Source organism: Orbicella franksi, chromosome 1 (genome assembly GCF_964199315.1).
Source record: "Orbicella franksi chromosome 1, jaOrbFran1.1, whole genome shotgun sequence".
Taxonomy (NCBI): domain Eukaryota; kingdom Metazoa; phylum Cnidaria; class Anthozoa; order Scleractinia; family Merulinidae; genus Orbicella; species Orbicella franksi.
The window spans coordinates 24,537,440-24,549,660 of NC_138145.1; the positions used below are offsets into that span (position 1 = coordinate 24,537,440).

General features: G+C 37.4%; 1 protein-coding gene across 6 annotated transcripts in view; it reads left to right on the forward strand.

The window, feature by feature from the left end:
- The window catches only part of LOC145497997 (neuronal acetylcholine receptor subunit alpha-10-like), a 29,363-nt gene that overhangs the window by 6,225 nt on the left and 10,917 nt on the right, over positions 1–12,221 (forward strand). The window contains exons 1-2 of one of the 6 annotated variants that reach the window (XM_081477879.1): positions 1,199–2,926; positions 3,571–3,657. The exons of 1 other annotated variant lie outside the window; for it this stretch is intronic. The gene's annotated coding sequence lies outside the window, so the exon portion shown is untranslated. 4 more of the 6 variants (XM_081477895.1, XM_081477888.1, XM_081477873.1 and 1 more) reach the window with 4 other exon arrangements.

The following is a 12,221-nucleotide window of genomic DNA, read 5'->3' on the forward strand; positions in this document are numbered from 1 at the left end:
CATGCGGGTCATTAAGAAATGATTTTTTTGGAGTTACTTTCCCGACAAGACGTTAATCACTAAATGTTTGTTTATGTAACATTTTAAAAGGAAATTCTTTTGTTTGTCAGCCAAGGTTGTAGGTAAGTTTATTGTAAAATTCAGATTTGCTTGTTCTTCCTCTCGACAAGGCGGGATGAGCTCAGGCATGTTTTTATAATAATAATAATAATAATAATAATAATAATATTAAAAAATAATAGAAATGTGTTTATTGTGACAAAAACTAGAGCTAAGCTTTACAATAATAATAATAATAATAATCATGATGATGATGATGATGATGATGACATTTCTAAAGCGCCCTTTTCCAAGGGTCCAAAGGCGCTATTTACAAGGTTAAAAATTCATATTACGAAAAGAAGTAAAAAGCTAGAAGATTGATTAAAATAAATAACTACAATAAAATTTTCAATTTAAAAAGGCACGCTTGAAAAAAACTGTTTTCAGCCCTCTTTTAAATGTCTAGCGATTCTGCATCCCTAACATGTTGTGGAAGACTGTTCCAAAGCAACGGCGCAGCAACAGAGAAAGCACGGCGGCCATAACTATTTAGTTTGAAACCAGGCACGGCGAGTAAATTTTTTTCTGCAGATCTTAGATAACGTCCCGGAAGGTAGCTGTCAAGGAGATCCTCAATATAACGGCTGTTGTCTGAATTCTTTTCATTGTTTATAGTACGGCACTCCAAGGCCATGAAATAGAATACAGAAATTAAAGCTGGAATTGTTCTAATCTACTCTTTCGAGTTCGCACTGATCGGCGGGAATTCGCTCGCCTGGTTTAAAAAGTTTACAGTTACGAAGGGGAGGAGGGCGAAGGAAGGGAACCGAAGGGGAAAGGGGAGGGAACTGGGAGAGAAGGGAACAGGAACGGGGAGAAAAACAACAACTATAAGATGGAAGAAAGTAGAGGAAATCTGTAATATTAGGCAAGATTGCGCAATAGCAATCTGAAGTGAGGAAGTGCCAGGATCTGCCAAGGAAGTGGGATGGTTAAGGGAAGCTGAAATTAAGAAAAGCCAAGGCTCATAGGACGGATACTGTATTTCTTCATAATACTTCGAGTGGAAAGACCAGAGTAAAACTTCAAACATACATGTGAACGAAGAATCTCGCAATGCAAAATACGAAGGAAATGTCGTACAAGGTAAGAGCTAGGTACATATAGATTAAATTTCATCACGTTTGTTCATGCCATAAGGTTCAAGAGTTCGTGTTTTATCTAAATTCCCTTGCTTTGTGGCCATGAGGTGAGTCACGTATTGAGGCACACGAGTGGACTTAGCTAGTTATCAGTGCTGGAATGGTTACGATAAGAAAGAAAATGTCACCCGGTTCGAATACCGTAACTGGGTTTTAGAGATTTGTCAAGCGAATGTCAGTTTGATGTAAATCTGTCTTTCAGACGTTGTCGAGTTTCAACTTTGTATTGTAAATGGAGTTCAACAGTGGTCAGCGTGTGGGGTAGGTATACCGGAATCTTTAGGTGTAAGTTCAAATTTGTCGGTTAAAGCCCTGAACGTTTCTAGTGTTATCAACCACACCAAATAAGCAAGATCTTTGCAAAACAAAATTGATATGTTTTTATTTTAAGAGCAATCCATCCCACGCATTATTTTTGCGTTTTTCCTTTTTTAAACAAGCAAGATAAACATTATTAAGCAGCCTGGCAACCCTTTTTAATACTTCTGCTCGTAAATCACTACGACTCACTAGTGTAACACGGATGGTGCAATTCCAACAACGTATTTTAACTTGCCAAAAATACGAGTGCCCACGTTACTGGGTGGTAACGAACGCTAATTTTTAAGGCAAGCTTACAGTAAATGGACATTCAGCTTCCAACATCGTGCTGATAAATTACACAATTATTTGTCTCCAACCTCGCACAAACACGACTAAATTGCATGCCTTTCAAATTTGCAAAATAGGGTACCGACTGACCTCAAATACAATGATGATGTCGCCTTCTTTCATTATATTGGCAAAAACTTTATGTGGTAGCTCAATGTTAAGTGAGCTGAACACTTGAACAAGCGATCTTCGCTACAACCCTGGCCGGGATCTTTGTGTTATGTTCTCTCACTCTGCCACTCTTCACAAAGGAGTAAAGATGGCTACGGGTGAACTGTTAGAGAAATGTGAAAAAAGAGCTGGGGTGGGGGGAGGTCTCTTCGATGGACTTGCAGCCTTCTGCGGGAGGGGGGGGGGGGTAAGAGGGAAACAAAACTCCTAGTCACTTCAAGCTACGGAAATCGTAAGGATTTTTGCGTAAGTATCTTAAAAATCCGCTTAACATGAGCTAATTACGCACTTGGAGTGGTTGCCAAGAAACGCAAGCGGTGACAACATTTTGAACTAAATAAGCTGCAAAGCCGTGAACGAAGATCCTGCTTGATTGAACGTTGGATCTCACAGAAGATCTAATCGGTCAAACTTGAAAAGTAAAACGATGAGAAATCAAAGACTACCGCAAGGCTGACACGTCGTATATTTAAAACAATATTTCGGCTGGCCAGACCAGCCTTCTTCATGTTTAGATGTTACTAAATTATAAAAGTGAAACTACAATATTATATAATGGTGGATGTCGTAATACATATTTAGTAGTGGCGAAAATGACAAACAAAACGATAAAACGGGTCTACGTAGGTAATAAGTTTACGATTCATCGCGTCCATTCATACCGTCTCTGGTTTTTCTGATTGAATCGCATTTTGGGAGATGTGATGACATCATCCGATAGCTACTCCCATATTTGGCACAGTATATAATTCACGCCGACGGCGAAAAAAGCTACAGAGCGACAGATACTAAAAAGCCAGCAGACAATTAAAAGAGAGCAAGGACCGTGCAGTAGTGTTATCGGACCAATAACCAGCACGGTAAGTCAGCTGAGAATTATTACAATGCTCTTTAGAACATTATTACATGAAAAACCACAGCTTAAACAACAATCTCGAAAACGCTTCTCTCAGAATAGCTTGATTCAACTTCCCGTTCTGCTTGGCAGACGGGGCGTTTAGCGCGAGAAAGCCTTGATAAACTATCGTCTAGGTCGTTCCTTTTTAACGCTGGGCTTTCTTAGGGATGTGTGACTCACTGAGATCATCAGAGAACATTCGATTACAATCAGACATCTTTCATTCCGGGATGCTCTGTTGACCTGCATTTTTTTACATCACGAGAGGGTTTGACGAAACTCAACATCATGTATACTCACTCGGATAATTGAGCCAAGTCATTATATTGCCCACGCGATCTAGCCCATGATTCCCAGACATTCTCTCGCTTAGAAATACTACATTGACGCCGTTTTTTTTTTAATTCTAACAGAATAACTTCACAAGGATACATTCGGAGACCATAAGAAACGGAACCTTTATCACACTCACCATAAGCCTCTACCATGTTGATCGGATAATTGCTTGACCATTCGCCAAAATGGAGTCTGGTTTAAATACATAACACCTTTGTCTATTTTATAAACTAGTCTCTTTTTCTGGGTGATTAAACTTTTTGTTTTTAGGTTTGCTGTAAGGTTAACGTTGAAAACTTGAGTTGTTTTACGTCAGGTAGCATGAACAAGCGATTCCCTCCGACGCAGAGATAAAAGGTTAGAGACCGGTATTTACGTAGAACTGAAAAATAGGCATGATTAACACCAGGTTCGCTAGCGCTTCATTTAGTGCTCTTCGTTTTACTGAATTAATCATTGTAGGTTTCAGGTCACGTTTTAATTTGTTGTTGATTAAACGTCTGCTTTTGAATGATACGCAAACGTACTAGGTAATGAGAAATCTACTTTTCAACAAACACAGGTGGTCCAACAAGAGTGGTTTAAGAAAGTTCACAACAATAAAAACGCTCAAATTCTTGCAATTTGTATATCTTACGCTTGCTTCACCGATGGAAACGTAACATAAACCGACCAACGTATAACAGAGTAATTGAAGCGCAACAAATTCTCGCGTTATCGGAGTTTACTGTAGACACAATGAAAGGATCCAGACATCGCTACTCGTCTTGAGTTACCGATCGATATTTAAGGGTTAAGTAAACATTTACTAACGGTTTCCTGCCGTGCTGTTTTGCTAACAAAAGACCTTTCATTTGTTATGAAGAGGGAATATCTGCTTTTCCAATAATGCAGCGGCGAGGCGCACGTCACTTCGTGGGCCGAGAGGAATGTTGGTACAAAATTATCAAAAGTCTCTCCATTCAACAGCTTTTAGTTTAATTGACCAATTCCGATTACGCAATTCCGACTTTAATCGACCAATTCCGTTTACGCAAATGACAGATAGGTAAGTGACACATCCGTTGTTTTTATTGGATTGTTCTACAAGGCATTGTTTTAATTCCTTAAGTCTTCTTTCATTTGCTTTAACCTTATAACCCCTCATGCACATGCTGAAACCACCCCATTGCACATCTGAACTTGTTTGTCTAAAATGCCTATGAAATCCTATTTGTGAGCTGAAAATGAACAGAGAGCCGCAGCCTGAACAATTGCAGAAAAAGTCTGAAGAACTATTTGAGCCCTTAAATTAGCCTATAATGATTCTGATGTTATAACTCTATACATACCGAGCTATGAAATCACTTGCAACATGTCTCGACTTGTTGTAAAACCGCTAATCGGTGATAAAAATACAACGAAGCTAGCATGTTAATAACTGAATTACAACATCAAAACGGCGCTGAAGAAGAGTAAGACCAAAATTTTACTCATTCGTTTTGCTGTTGTAATTTACTAATTAATATTCTAGATTCGTTGAATTTATATCACACCGATTAGTGACATTTTTCCAATTTTAAGCCATGTGTATTAAGTTTGCAAAATTGAAAATCACGGACACATTAACACGGATTCCGTCAGTTCAAAGTGCGAGCAATAAATGCAAAAATTATTTACTAAAAATCTACTCGTAGCTCGGTAACTTTTTGAATACTATTTAAAACATCTCAGACTCACAGTAATTCATTCATTTAGGTGGCCCCGCGATTAAATTCTCAAGCATTCTCGAGAAAGTTAATGTTAAATCTGGTGAGAATGCTTAATGCCTGTGTTATTGTGTTTTCCACTAACGCAAAACGTCCGTTTTAATTGAAATATGGATAACTTCTAGTTCAATTTTCTTTTGCGGGGTCAGTTTGAGAGCTTAACTCTCGACAAGTTCTTCTTACCCTTATTCAAAATATTACCACGCTATGAGATTTTTTTGGTAAATTCATTTTTGCCATTATTGCTCGAATGTTCTGCGGTAATCATCTTAATTATTCTCAGGCTATAATAAGCTTACACTTATTTTTCAACATTGATGTTAATGGTTTATGGAACTTTATAATATACACAAACCAATTTTAACCACGCTTCAATAAACTGTCTTTAACATGTCTTAATAAGCTTTGAACGGGGTATTATCAATGATATTCAATTAGTTAAGAGCATTTCTCTCAAAGGTACGACCTTTACGCCGATAGAATTTGCGAAATAATGCAGCACAATGTTCAATATCTCATATCGAATGGGCACAAAATAACTGACAAAACTCAGTGAACTGAATCTGGTGTAGAGTCAGACATTAACATCAGGGTATCTCAACGACATTTTTAAAGCTTGTCAAGTTTACAGGTTTTGTCTCTTTCGTGCTATCTTGCAATACATAAAAGAGTGTTAAGTTCGCTCTTCGAATGCACGGCTACGATTTTAAAATTGCCAACAAAAAATTGGCCAGATCGATGCGACTTTAAAATGTCAATGCTTAGCGTGGATTCAGGGTCTCATAGTAAAGAAACTCTACAGAGAAGTTGAAACTTAAAGATCATTCCAAGTGATTTCGTCAGCTGAAAACGCGTAAACCTGAACTTCCTGTTTAGAAATCCCAAATTTTCTCTTTAAGGGTAACTATAAAGACATGCACATTCTATATATAATACATTCTGGAACCACACAAAAACATTCTTTGTGGTTATAAATAATGGTAATTGCGACTTTATATTTATAAATAACAAACGCTTGACGAGATATGACAGCGGACAGGATGAAAGGAATATCAGCATCGACTTCGTGAAAAATATTTTGCAATGAGCGGTATACGCTTCAAAATATAAAGAAATTTCCACCTTTCAGATGTTTCAAATAACTAAAGGGTCACTTACAACTTTACAGCCAGATGAACCATTTATCTCCATAATCCCTAACTGCACACTTAGCTGGTAAAGGAAAGGAAGCTGTGGATTCACAGAGTCTTTTATTGACTATTGCTGCAAATCAGTCATAGAGGCTTCTAGTAAAGGGCCTGGCTGAAAATGTAAAGCACAAAACTATTTGTATTTATTCATCATCATCGTCGTAGCTGCACTTAGATGATTTGCCCTAAGGCAAGCTTTTTGCCTTCATGACAATTAATATTGCAAATCAGTCGGCAAAAATACCTGATCTGATTAACGATTGATGTTCTTGCGTGCATCATCTAGTTACGATGCACGAAGGAAGTTTGGAGAACACATAAGAAGGAAAAGAGTTGCTCGAGGGGATGCCAAGAGCGACTTCAGCGAACTAGATGATGCACAGCTAAAAGCATGAATCAATTGTTAAATCATTGCCAGTAGAAGCAGCGAACTGCTGAAGTTAATTGCGCTCGCCACGAATGTGCATAATTCGATTATGATGTACGCTTACCTATACTGATTATGATAGCACGTCATTGCTAGCTATTTTATAAGTAAAATAGAACATAGCAGTTAAAACATAGTAGCGCGATATATATATATCAAGGGCTCTCCAGATGCCACCATAAATTCAATTTTGACCTCAACGATCCCTTTGTGGGCATTTCACCAAATAAACATTTGCCACAACGCCCATTACGAAAACCTTTTACCTGTTGCTGTCCATCAAGTATAATATTTATTACCGAAATTAAAAGTAAGGCATCAAATTTCAACTGTAATAAGCTTTCCTTTGAATACCTCGTACAAGTCGATACAAACAAAACGAGACTACGGAATCTGCCATTAGCCTCAGCGAAACTGCCATCATTTCTTCATCTCCAGATGTTTGCTTGCGAATAAAATATCAGAAAGCCGTATAAATCACAGGGGGCTATAAACCAGATGGCTTGCTGAGGCGCACATCTGGTAGGCGTTTTTCTATGTAGTTGTTTCAGTTTCTACAAAGACGAGATATGAAAAAATCTCGATTGTATAATTTATTTCAATGATAACAACTGTAGATGTAAACGAGTTCTGTTGCTGTTCCTTCATAGTGGTATACTTCGAAATGTGACCGTCGCAAAGTACGGATTTTAATCCTTCGAGCTTTTACAGTGGTTAAAAGTAAGCTTCTACAACGAATCAGAGCTAAGATGTTTTGTTCTCGACCAATCAGGTAAAAACAATCAGTCTAAGTTTGCCTTGCGCTATTTTTTCACCCCAGTTGGTATGTTCATATACAAATGGCGAAGTTCTAAATTCACTTGATTGCTTGTTATTGGTTTCCCCCGGCTAGCTCGATGTCGGTCATTTTTCACTGTTACAATGTAAGTATTTCCATAATGGACTTTCTCTTTTGGGTGACGAAAATTTCTCGTATAGCTTTGTTTTAGAAACAACTTGCTAATATTACTCCTGTTTAGCACACGGTTTACCACCATTTTGTTTTCTTGTCATGCAGCTGTATTTTAAGTCCTCGTTTAGCGCTGTGGTAAAATATTCCGCCGTACATGATCAAATTGACTTCAAAACCAGACTCAGCACAAAATTCAGGAATCATTCCTGATGAAATTTTAAACGAGAAGCCACAAGCACGGATCATGTTGATCAAATCTGGTGTTTTGGACATTTGTTGATCAAATATCTTCACAATAAGGCAATACAAGGACAAAATAGCTATAAAATATAAATTCATAATAACCAACGCAGAGGACCTGTTTGTGAAACATTACTGCGACGACCAATAATCTTTTTGTTGTGTCCAGCTGACAGATAAGATAAACCTGACATAATTGTAATATAAAGTGTTTTCGGAAATGAAGCGATATTTTAAACGTTTTCAGACAGTTTCTCGTTTACAATGTTAGAAAGTTGCCAGACACACCTGTTTGTGTCTACAGCGGACGACATGAACAAAGGTAAATTGTATGGTATGATCGAAGTTTTATGGTGTTTGATGAATCACGCCAATAGATTTTCGAGCTAAATTGCCGCACGTTAATAGCAGGTTGTCCATTATATTGTAATTATTTGCATCACCCAAAGCTACGAGTGTCGGCAAACTCGCAATCCGATTAGCTTCGTAGACAATAATCGTAAAGAATGTGTTAGCACGCAAAGCAAAGTTTTCAAAGAACATTACTTATCAGTCGGATTCTTTCAGTGGTATAATTTTTTCCGTCTTAATGAATCGCGATAGCCAACTATAAGTCGATAAAAATGTGACCCCTATGTCTGAGTTTAACCGTTTCAAAATGTGAAATGAAGCTCAAATGTAGCTACCACACTTGAAAACACGACATACATCAGCAACACACGCCGCGTGCACAAGAAGCCCGTGCTTGCAATGTTGGTGTCATTTGTGCAGGCGCCCTACATGGCATCTCACTAAGGAAGACTACAGATTGACAGACTATTTAGGTTTTATGAATCCGATATTTCAGGTTTTGACCTCTCAATCATCCATTTCTCCTCGATGAAAGCGGAAAACTCTAGAACGTTTAACAGAAACATGGAAAATTCACTCAATTTCCTTATCTCCTCAGTACATAGATGAATCAGTAACTGATTTCTCGTGAACACTAGTTAACAATCACGCACACTGAGAATTACTGACAACAGCGGGTTTGCGAACATAAAGTTATGCAATATTGAGGGTGGATCATATTGTTATATCGCTCTGAAAGCAAAGATGGTGTACCGACTGCACCTGTAGAAATGACAGGGATGTAGTAACAGATAGCTGACTGTTTTTCAAACGTTATTTTACAGAGACAAATGACCTATATAGAGATACTGTATTTAGTTTCTAACTAAATTCTATTTTATCTGGCCAAAGATCCGCCACCCAAGCTGGTGCCAATGCGTACGAATACATAATTGCTACGTTCATCGCACAACCCCCAATGTTCTTTTATCAAAAAATGAGCTTCACCTTGCAGGATATGATACTGGTCTCTGCTTCTAAGCCAACCAGCCGACAGGGCCGGACGACAAGGGGAAATAACGTGAACATATTAAAACATCTACAGGCGAATTCGTCCAACTAGTACCGAAAGTAATGCAAGGAATAAGTTAAAAACAATTCGTGTCCTCAACATCACGGCAAAAATGTAGAGTTGAATAATCAGAGGCTTTCATCTATCGTAGTCTAAATTCACTTCTTTTTTTCAAAGTCCACGCCAACTCAGAATACTTTCGATATAACCTCCACATAGGGGTTAATTCAATCGCGCTCATAGTGACCGAGGAGCGTTCGCTTGCCTTGCAGTGTTCTTTTAAAAACAACGAATGAACTTCATCCTGTAGGAGCTAGTGTCAGTCAGTGGCAGTAATGTGTCTGTTTCCAAGGCAACTAAGCTACTTTAGAGAAACAGAAGTGGAAATAATGACAGCACTAAGTCAACTTTGTGTAAATATTATCATACGAAATGCAAGAAAACCTTTTATGATAATTAATATTTTGACATCAGAGTCCAGACTCACGAGGGCCTTTTAGATTAAGATGTCTCGTAAGTATTGTTCGAATGAAGATACTTTTGTTAAAAAAGAATGTTTAGGATGCACCTTAATCTAGGAGAGCTTCGTAAATTCAGCCCCAGGACTTTAAATCTAAAGAATGTGCTAGTACCTCTCGCTTTTCAAAATCTGTTTTGTGTTTTCTTTTTTTTGTTGTTCACAGTAAGGTGAACTCTTCTAACAAGAACAGTTGCAAAAGCGATATATTACATATAATTATTAATAATTGGTGAATTAAAGTTATTTCTGAAGTACTGTCATAGATATCAATTATACTATCCGTGGTCTCTCTGCTTGTACCAAAATCCATTAAAAAGTACGTACAACTTCCGTAACCAGAAATACCAACGAAGACTAAACAGGGGAAAAGGAAGAAAACATATAACCTGCAATTTTGTCATGTATATTCCTCTTAAGATGTACTTTCGGCTGATACTGAAACGGCGTTAATTGGATTTGTGTTTTCATCGACAAACATTTACCTTCACTAAAGTTGTTCCAAGATTTTACTATTCACATGTGACTTCGTAATCCACAGCATCATGATTCAAACTTGAGTAAATATTTTATTTTTTCAATGGTAAAATATTTCAACATGTATTATTTCGTGCGTATAGTGCATCGTATGCCATTTGCTTGGAAACACGCATTTCTTGAGAAAAGTCCTCGTCAGAATTATTACGAATTCTATATTAACGAAACAGCTTTATGTATGTTTTAAACACAATTGCCACAGAAAATGAGAACTCCCGGGATATAACAATTATTGAATGATTAGACGTTTCATTTTGCAATTTCCATATTCACAGTAATTCTAGGAAAAATATTGAACTGGAATGATGCTATTGTAAGTTCAATTTCAGTTTGGCATACTATTCATCTGTAATTTCTCGTGACAGAGTGATGTCTTTTGTAGTTTCGTTTAGCGCCAAACGAAGCTTTTTGGATGTTTTGAGAGTGTAATAACCCAGTTTCGATTTCAAAACCACCGATATTTGCATGTTGTTTATCTATTGCGTGTTTTAATGAATAATCAGTGTAAACAAAATATTAAGTTATTTCAAGGAATAATTGCCATAAATTCAATCTACCAAACATTATACAATATCCGTACAATACCACTGCCGGGATATGAAAAGAAATAACAAACAAGTTTCATAATGCATAAGAATTTCCTTTCGAATTTTGATTTGCCAAAAGCAAACCTATACCAGCATTGCAAATTCCCAATTCAGTGCTCAAGTGACTTTTCGAAAACTGATTTCCAATATTCTCCCTTATCTTAACGATGTTTACGTCCAACACGTACAATACCCTATAGCTTATCGGGTATCTTTTTTCATTTTTGATATTTTTGCAATTAGGTTGCAAAAATTGTATCAGGATCATTGATATAGTAGTAGCCATATTAGAGCAAACTTTCGAGACCTTTCTACTGCAAGATACGTGATTCCGGCCAACAGTATTTTGACAAGATAGATGTTAGATCGATTAATTCAAAGTTCAACTGACAGTTTTTATTTATTACACGGGTGGTTTTCACCAAATGTGCAAAATAGCCCTAGTAACCGATTATTAGCATTTTCACATGTTCCACTTAATGTTAAGTCCCCTGGCACACATACAGGCATTTGCACATTCGTAACTGTCGAATGGAGAATCACGATTCGTTGTAAAGATGATTCCTCTTTAGTCAGGATTGTACTCTTTGCTCAATGATACTTCAACCTGACGGATTGAAATCCTGCAGTTCACTTCTGGTTTTCCTCGTATAATTAATTAAGGCACTTGAATAAGCTGGAGAGCGGAAAGCTGAATACTGAGTGTTTATACCAGATCAGAATAATCCCAGCCAGAAGGTTAGTATATCGGCAATTTGGTTTGTTGTTTAAAGTGATTTTTACAATTTCCCAACAGGAATGCGCTTCAACTTTTTTTCAGTAGCTTTCCCCATCGCATCACTTTGGAAGGGAACAATAACAAAATTCGACCGACTCCACATTACCTAAAAAACTAAAATTTAAGAAAAACTTCAGTCAAAATAAACGCTTTTCAGCCCTTCGGATGAAAACAATAATTTACAATGCTCGCGCTGAAATTGCCGTGGTGTTCAAGTTCAGTTAGTACAAAGAGATGCGAATGAACAGCGTGCGGTAACAAAGGCGGGGAACATTCGATAAACTAAACCAATGTTGAAGCTACAATTTTATCAGTGCCAGCGGAACAACCAACATATTAGAAATACGTGATACAAATCAGCTTGTTGACTCTCAGTTTTATTCTTTAGTAGTATTTCTAGGTCCCACCAAACGAAAGAAGACTTGAATGCCCGTTTTCACCGAAATGTTGTCGCCAAAATTTGGCGCAATTAGATTAGCACAATATGGAAAAGTCAGAGTATTTGTGTTAATTTCGTATAATCTGAATTCGTCGGACAATTTC